The sequence below is a fragment of the Scylla paramamosain genome, chromosome 10, assembly GCF_035594125.1.
Source record: "Scylla paramamosain isolate STU-SP2022 chromosome 10, ASM3559412v1, whole genome shotgun sequence".
NCBI lineage: Eukaryota > Metazoa > Arthropoda > Malacostraca > Decapoda > Portunidae > Scylla > Scylla paramamosain.
This window is the reverse complement of record NC_087160.1, coordinates 20,700,954-20,709,888: the sequence shown is the minus strand read 5'-3', so window position 1 is coordinate 20,709,888 and position 8,935 is coordinate 20,700,954.

Below are 8,935 nucleotides of genomic sequence, written 5' to 3'. Positions count from 1 at the left end.
CTCTCTCTCTCTCTCTCTCTCTCTCTCTCTCTCTCTCTCTCTCTCTCTCTCTCATGCGATTCATTAGGTTTCTTCTTACTTTTCTTGATTTTCTCGCTTATTTTTCTTCTTTTTCTTATTTTACATGCTTCACTTTGTGGTCTTCCCTTCATTCCACTTCGTTTTCCATTCATTTCTGCTTTTTCTTCTTTTCCTCTTCCTCCTTCTCCTTTTACTCCTACTTGTCCTCCTCCTCCTCCTCCTCCTCCTCCTCCTCCTCCTCCTCCTCCTCCTTGTCCTTCTCCTTCTTCTCCTCCTTCTCCTCCTCCTCCTCCTCCTCCTCCTCCTCCTCCTCCTCCTCCTCCTCCTCCTCCTCCTCCTCCTCCTTCTCCTCCTCTACCGCCTCATTTTTTTTTTACAGCTTTGTCTCAATCGCTACACATACATATTTTCCCCTCTTCCTTCTCAGTTCTCCTCCTCCTCCTCCTCCTCCTCCTCCTCCTCCTCCTCCTCCTCCTCCTCCTCCTCTTCTTCCTCCTCCTCCTCTTCTTCCTCCTCCTCCTCCTCCTCCTCTTCCTCTTCCTCCTCCTCCTCCTCCTCGTCATTCATAGTCCTCAGGTATGCCCCATTTCCTCCATGTGGCAGGTGTTACTTAATTAAAGGCTTTAGCAGTGAGAGAGAGAGAGAGAGAGAGAGAGAGAGAGAGAGGGAGAGAGAGAGAGAGAGAGAGAGAGAGAGAGAGAGAGAGAAAGAGAGAGAGACTAACGTAACCTTTAATAAACACACACACACACACAAAAAATAAATAAATAAATAAAAGTGCATTCAAACAGGTGTGATTTTATGGTTTAATTTCAGGTGTTATATTTTTATCTATTTATTATTATTATTTTTTTTTTCAAGTTTGTAAATATCTTAGAGGTTTATAATTATTTTTTTTTCTGATTTCTTCTTTTTGTTACCGTATTAATTTCTTCACATCAGCCTCACGGTTCCTAATTCTTTTCTTCATTTTATTTGTTTGATTTATTTATTTATTGATTTATTTATTTATTTTATTTTTTTATATATAAGAGGATTACAAAATGGTAGAAAAGAAAAGGCCAACTGAGGTGCCCGTCCATAAAGGAAAGGTCCAAAAAAAGACACTTATTCTGCTTTCTTTCTTCTCTTCTTGTTCCTGTTCATGTTCTTGTTTCTTGTTCTTTTTGTTCTTTTTGTTCTTTTTGTTCTTCTTTCTCTTTTTTTATTCCAATTATTCCCGCTCTTTTTCTTGCTCTTCTTATTATTCTTCTTGTTCTTTTCTTGTTATTTTTGTTCTTCTTACTTTTGTTGTTATTCTTCTTGTTCTTTCCTTGTTATTTTTGTTATTTTCTTGTTCTTGTTCTTTTTACTTCTTTATTGCTATTCTCGTTCTTGTTATTTTCTTGTTATTTTTTGTTATTTTTGCTCTTTGTCTTGGTGTTCTTGTTGTTTTTGTTCTTTCCTTGCTAATTTTATTTTTTTCTTGTTCTTTTTTCTCTTTTTCTTGTTATTCTTGTTCTTCCTGCTCTTTTCTCGTGTTTTTCCTTATTGCTCCTTTTCCTGTTCATATTCTTCTTACTCTTTTTTCTAGTTATTTTTGTTGTTCTTGTTCTTGTTTACTTCTTCTTCTTCTTACTTCCCTCATCATGACAAGCTAGAATTTTACTTACAATCATGTCCTTCTCGTCCATTCCGCGCCTCCTCTGCTCCTCACCACGCTGAAGGTAATCCCCGCAGGCCCCAGGTTAGTATCAATCTCCTGAGTTGAATCTTCCTCTCTATTCATCTCTCTTCCCTCACGCCCTTCCTCCCTCCCACTAATCTTCTTCTTCCTACTTCACCTTCTCACAATCTTTCCTTGCTTCTTCATCTTCCCTGTGTCTTACATTTTTCTATTCACTATTTTCTAGTTTACTTCTGTCTTTTTTCTTCGTTTTTTGTCTCCTTCCTCATTTGTTACATCCTTTATCTTTTATTCTTTTCTCTGTCTCTCTTTTCTTTCTTGTTTCCAGTATTTTTTTCCATCTCCTTTTGTCATGTGTCTTCCTCTCTTCTGCTTTTCCAAATGTCTTCTTTTTCATATTTTTTGCCTTTCCTATGTCATCTCTTCCTCTTCTCTTTTCTCCCTTTTTTCTCTTCCATTCCATCCTTCTCCGTCATTCATCTCTGTTTTTTTTTTGTTATTTTTACTGTGTTCTTTCCTTCTCCTCCAGCTTCTTTCCTTCCTCTCTCCCTACTCCATCAGTTTCATCCTACCTGCCTCCTCTTTCCTCCTACTTTCTATCTTGTTTCCTTTAATTCATCCTTTCTTCCACTTTCGTTCTCCTTCTCTCCTACTGTCTGCATTTCCTTTGTTTCTTCTTCCTTTCACTAGCTTTCCTTCCTCTCCTCTACTCCTTTTTCCTCCCTCTTTCTCATCAGTTTCCTTTTTCCTTTCTTCCTGCTTCATTACATTAATTTTCCTCTTCACCTTACCCTCCATTTCCCTTCTTCCTCCGTTATCACTCTTTTTTCCTCCTCCTCTCTCTCGCGGTCTTCCCAGCCTACCGCGGCATCTTCACTATTTCCGGGAAACTTGAGGAAATTGGAAGGATCTGTCTGTAGGATGTCGAGGACGTCTGGAGGACCTGACTGAGTCCCGCTTCTCCGAACAGCGCCCCTCTTCTGTTTCACACACGTGGCGGCGCTTCATAGGACATAGGGATAAGAGAGGCGGCGCGGGATAGAGACAGGTATACAGAAACACTTTGCTCTCTCACCACGACTATTTTCGAAGACCATAATTAGCAGGTTTTACAAGACTGTCTCTCTACTTTAATGATGTAGAAATCTTGTTAATCTGTCACTAGAACCGTAAAAAAAAACATACTTGAAAAACCCATGGGACTTCAAGTAGGGGCTTTTGAATGTAGTGGGGATGCGGCGCAGAAGTGTTTCAGAATATAGTCCAGAGTCTGAGCTGCCTATGATATCATGGACCGTATTATGAAGCGTGTTGGTGTCTGATCTCCATTACTTTTAACAGGCTCTAGTGGAAGTCATTCGTGTTTTGAAGGGTGTTTTCATGATTCTGGTGATGGTTTAATGAGGATTCTGTATCACTAATCAGATAACCATCCTTGAGAAGCGGGCGCATCATCTCTGTACCCTTTCAAAAACAATCCTGAAGAGAGAACATCGCTTTTAAAATTACGAGCCAATGACTCCTCGGCCCAAATATCATCATAACATTTTGACTCCCATGTAATTCTTATTATTTATTTAAAAGACACAGGTTTAGGACTGGAAAACTAAAGCACTATAATCTATCATAATATAAGCAAACCTCAGCGATACTAAAGTTACTGATATCTTACTGGGGAGGAGGGTGCTGAAACGCATCCACCAGGCGTGAGGAAAAGAAGAAGACCAACAAGAAGGTTCATGGATGCGTTAGAGGAAGACACACAGATGATGGGAGTCGCAGAGAAAGATGCACAAGATAGAGTAAACTAAAGTGAAGACATGTTCCACTGACGCGACCCCCTAACGGAAGAAGAAGAAGAAGAAGAAGAAGAAGAAGAAGAAGAAGAAAGAAAAAATCAAGGGATATCAGTATTCTTTCACTTATTAAAAAAAAAAAAAAAAACATACACAATTAGTCATGCACTTATACATTCATTCATCTTACCAAAGCATCCCTGTTCCGCTCCCCCCCACACGCCCCTCCATCACTCAGTTCATCTCCCGCCCACCCATCACTCAAGCACAGGCAGCGGCAGAAGTCTTAGAGATGACAAAGAAAGTTTACTTGCAAATTCTAAATGAGTATAACATTAATGTTTGCTGATGAGATAAGTGCCACAAATCCTGTCATACTTGTTCATTATCAAATTATACTCAATCCTAAATCTTTTCATACTAGACTAATGCACACACACACACACACACACACACACACACACACACAACACACACACACACACACACACACACACACACACCATTCCTCCCACGCTTTGTCAGATAAGAGTTGTGGTGTTACTGAAAGAGAGAGAGAGAGAGAGAGAGGAGAGAGAGAGAGAGAGAGAGAGAGAGAGAGAGAGAGAGAGAGAGAGAGAGAGTGAGAGAGAGAGAGAGAGAGAGAGAGAGAGAGAGAGACTATCACTATTACCACTAGCTATCAACATCTGCTACTATACCTTAACCCCCTACTACCACCACCACCACCATCATCACCACCACCACCACCACTACCGCTACCACCACCACTACCACCCACCACCACACTACTAACCATAATCACCACCATTTCTGCCACAAAGCCGCAAGACTGGTCGCCACAACACCACCGACCACAGGGCCGCCCCACAGACCGCATAATGCAGGCCACACCGCCACAAGACGCCTCGCCGACACCCTGGGAACACCTGTAATAAGGCTGCGGGACTCTGCGCCGCTAACACCTGGATTTACCGTGTTATCTTTTAACCTGCAAATTAACCTGTGACATGGAGTGATGGAGTGGCCAGTTCCAGCTCGCCAAACCGTTTCTTCTTCCTTCTCTCCTTCTCTCCGCCTCCTCCCTCACTTTACGTATTACTTCGGGGGCAGGTTTGAAAAATGAGGGGAACTTTACTCTTACTGTATACGCTTTTGCTGCTCTGGCCAGTGATGGAGTGGTGGTTTCCAGCGTGTGGGATCGTGGCCCCGTAGTCTTAAATGCTTTGTTCTCTCGTAAGGTTTTCAAGGGGTCATGAAAATTATTAGTCGCGTTTTTGTGAGTGTTTTTTTTTTCTTTATTCTTAAACGTTTTGTACTCATAAGCTCTATTTTCAAAGGCCACGGATATGATTAGAAGTGGTGTGATATGATTTTGTGTACTGATGATGCAGAAGCCTTGGTGGACTATATTGGAATCATGAAAATACCCTCTAAAACTTCAGTACCTTCCATTACAGCCTCTTAGAAGTATTCGAGATTAGATGCCCGCTCGATTCAAAAAATGATTACTCGCGTTTTTTAAGAGTGATTTTACCTACTGATGAGGCATAAAATCTTTGAAGTATACTGGAATCATGAAAACGTTCTGTAAACCTCCAATACTCTTCATCTCAGCCTCTCAGAAGTATTAATTGTAAGACACCCGTAAATTTAAGAATACCGATCTCCATATCTTCCTTCCCTGGTCTTAACTTTGAAGGGGAAGTCTTGAAAATATGAGGTGTATTTTATTAACATGTTTGTGCTTTCCTATTAGGTAAGAAAAAGGAAGGGAAAAATAACTCAATACATTTCCACTTAGCACAGTATTCTAGACGGGCTGCCTTGAAAATATATAGTGTTTACTTTATTAAATGCTTGTAGTTCTCTTTGAGGTAAAAAAAATAGATAAGTAACGGAGAAAGAACTCAATACGTGTTTGGTAAAGATTTTTCTATTCCCTGTAACTCCGCTGCTCTGCTCGTACGTCAGTCTCGGAATCTTCAGCTTGAGGAGGAGAGAGAAATGAATGGTAGGCAAACACGAACAAACCGGATTAATGAAAGTGATCCTGAATGAATTTACTAGAACGCTTGAATAATTTACAGCAGCAAGAATGTGCGAGGAGCAGAAAATAAAGATAAGATATGAAGCAAGCAGGGAGAGAGAGTCACAAAAAAAAAAAGAATGAAAATAAAAAGGTAAATCTGAGTTGGAAGAAATTGTAAATCACAATTAACTTTCAGAAATCAATAGATGAAACTGGTCAATAAAAGAGAGAAGACTGAGCAGGCAGGTAGTTAGGGATATAAGTAAGAACACAAACCCCCCACCAAAAAAAAGAAATATAAAAAAAACATGAAAAATAACTGCAAAAATGAGAATACAAAGAACAAGTCGATGAACTGGAGAAGGAGGATTCGAGAGAAGAAGGAGAAGAAGAAGAAGAGGAGGAGGAGTAGGAGGAAAAGGAGGAGGAGGAGGAGATGGTGGTGGGAGGGAGCGAAGGAGGGAGGAGACGGCAAGTAAAGAGTGTATATTTTGACAATAAAGCCAGACTCGTCTTTCTTGGCACTAATGACAGCAATAACCATTACGGCAATTACCCGCCACAATGGTCTGGCGGGGCGGCGGGAGGGGCGGGAGGGAGGGAAGGAAGGGACTGGACGGGATGGAGTAGTAAGGGAAGGAGTGGGAGGGAGGGACATGGAGGGACAGGCCGGGAGGGAGGGGTGGGAGGGTGGAGCTGTGGAGGAGGCGGTGTACGTAGAAAGATGTGGGGTAAAAGGATAGAAGGAATGCAGGACGTAGGGAGAGGAAAATAATAGGAATGAAGGGAAAGAAGATGTAGGAGGGTATAGCAGAGAGAGAGAGAGAGAGAGAGAGAGAGAGAGAGAGAGAGAGAGAGAGAGAGAGAGAGAGAGGGGGGGGAGTGGGGAGGACAGAATCCGACAAGTGATGAATGAAGGACCGAAATTGAGCGGCTCCTTCGGGTGACATTGTCGTGGTGGTGGTGGTGGTGGTGGTGGTGGTGGTGATGGTGATGAGTTGACCCAATAAGACATCTGCTGCTAATGACTGATTACAATGCACGCTATAATACTACACACCACCACCACCACCACCACCACCACCATTTCTTCAAGCCTTCGGTTACTTGGAGCCATAAATGCCATTCTCTTTAATGGAAGAATATATATATATATATATATATATATATATATATATATATATATATATATATATATATATATATATATATATATATATATATATATATATATATATATATTTTTTTTTTTTTTTTTTTTCCCTTTCCACTACATCCTTCTGTTGGTATACAAATAATTATATGACGTTGAATTTTTAAGGTATGCTTTCCGGAGAAGCAACTCATGCACACACACACACACACACACACACACACACACACACACACACACACACATATACTCCTGACTTTCTCTTCATTTTCCCTCTCAGAAGTTATTCAAGCGTCAATTCTCTTTTATATATACTCATTTGTCTTTCATACGTACAGGTAAGAAGCGAGATTAATCATATCCTTGCAGTCCTATCACTAATTCTTTCACTTAGTCAGCAACAAGAGGCAAATTTTTTTTTTTTCCTCCTTTCTCCGCGCCTGCATGCTCCGTTACTCTCACTCTCATTCGCTTTTATTTTTGGGGTGGAATTTTATCCGTCTCACTGTCTGCTTCTCTCTCTCTCTCTCTCTCTCTCTCTCTCTCTCTCTCTCTCTCTCTCTCTCTCTCTCTCTCTCTCTCTCTCTCTCTCTCCTCTGTTCCTCTCTCATTCATCACACTTTTTATTCTCTCTTATATCTTACATTTTCTCCACATCTTCTAATTCTTGATCATCCATCTTACTCTCTCTCTCTCTCTCTCTCTCTCTCTCTCTCTCTCTCTCTCTCTCTCTCTCTCTCTCTCTCTCTCTGCCAGTAATTGAAGTGAGGGAGGCTGGTAATGGAGGAAGTGATAGTAAAATATCTGCGCTGTTGGTTACTATTAGGCGTGTGGTGGCGTGTCCGAGAGAGAGAGAGAGAGAGAGAGAGAGAGAGAGAGAGAGAGAGAGAGAGAGAGAGAGAGAGAGAGAGAGAGAGAGAGAGAGAGAGAGAGAGAGAGAGAGAGAGAGAGAAATTACCGGATTTTTTCCCGCTCAAGATAAATCCAAGGACTCATAGCAAGAGTCTTATTTCATGGTTGAATGGTAGTGTGAAGGACGGCCGGTGGTAGTGGTGGTGGTGGTGGTGGTGATGCTGGTGGTGGTGGTGGTGATGGTGGTGGTGGCAGCAGTGATGTGTGGGTGATGTTGAATGCTGACAGCTATCATTTCATCGAGTAAAGTATCCCCCCATGCCTCTCTCTTTCTCTCTCTCTCTCTCTCTCTCTCTCTCTCTCTCTCTCTCTCTCTCTCTCTCTCTCTCTCTCTCTCACCGCCTTTCACTCGCCAGGCTCTCTCACAAAAAAATTCTTCACTGATAAGCGACCAATTAATGTCTTGATTGAGAAAGAGGGTAAAATGTTAAAGATCACACCCATAGCCACAGATTGGACTATATGAGCTCGAAACTCACACAAGAGATCGTCAACACACACACACACACACACACACACACACACACACACACACACACACACACACATTTTGAAATTTCTCTCTCTCTCTCTCTCTCTCTCTCTCTCTCTCTCTCTCTCTCTCTCTCTCTCTCTCTCTCTCTCTCTCTTTCTCTCTCTCTCTCTGGCGGCCCTTGCCCCACCTGCCCCCCTTTAATTAGCTTCCCGACCTGATTGGCCCATTACAGGTGCTTCCAGGGCAGGTGTCCCCCTCAGGGCCACTCAGACACCTGCTACCTGGTAATCAGAGTGGAATTCGGTACTTGAAGACGGTCAAGACGCCTCTATGTATGCATGGTTGAACCATTCTGCTTTTATTCCTTTTGAGTGTGTGTGTGTGTGTGTGTCTGTGTGTGTCCAATGGTAATATTTTTCATGCGTGGTCATATTGTGGTAGGCTAATACGCTGCTCCTTCCCTTGTGTTTTCTATTACATAGCGTGGCTGTGGTAGGTTGGCTTCCTGAGCGGCAGCCGTTGTAGTCCCTCACAGACCCTCACCACCCCGCCGCCCACCCAGGCCCGGCAGCGGGGGTCTGGAGGCGGTGTCTCCGTCCCCGCGACAGACAGACCAGACCTGCTCGTAATTCGCCTCCACCACCATCAGGCAGTGCCCAGGGCGGCCACCAGGTGGTGTAGACAGAGGCCAGACCCCCAGGCCCCCGGGTGACGAGGTGGGAGGTATGTCGGGGTGACGGAGTGAGGGAGGGCAGGGCGCGAGATGGCCGGGCCACGGGCGTGGGGGCAGGTGCACCGCTCACAGGCCGAGGAAATTCCCGGCCAGCTTGTCCATAAAATGCGAGTTTGACATTATTACCTAATGACGCAGGACAGAGCG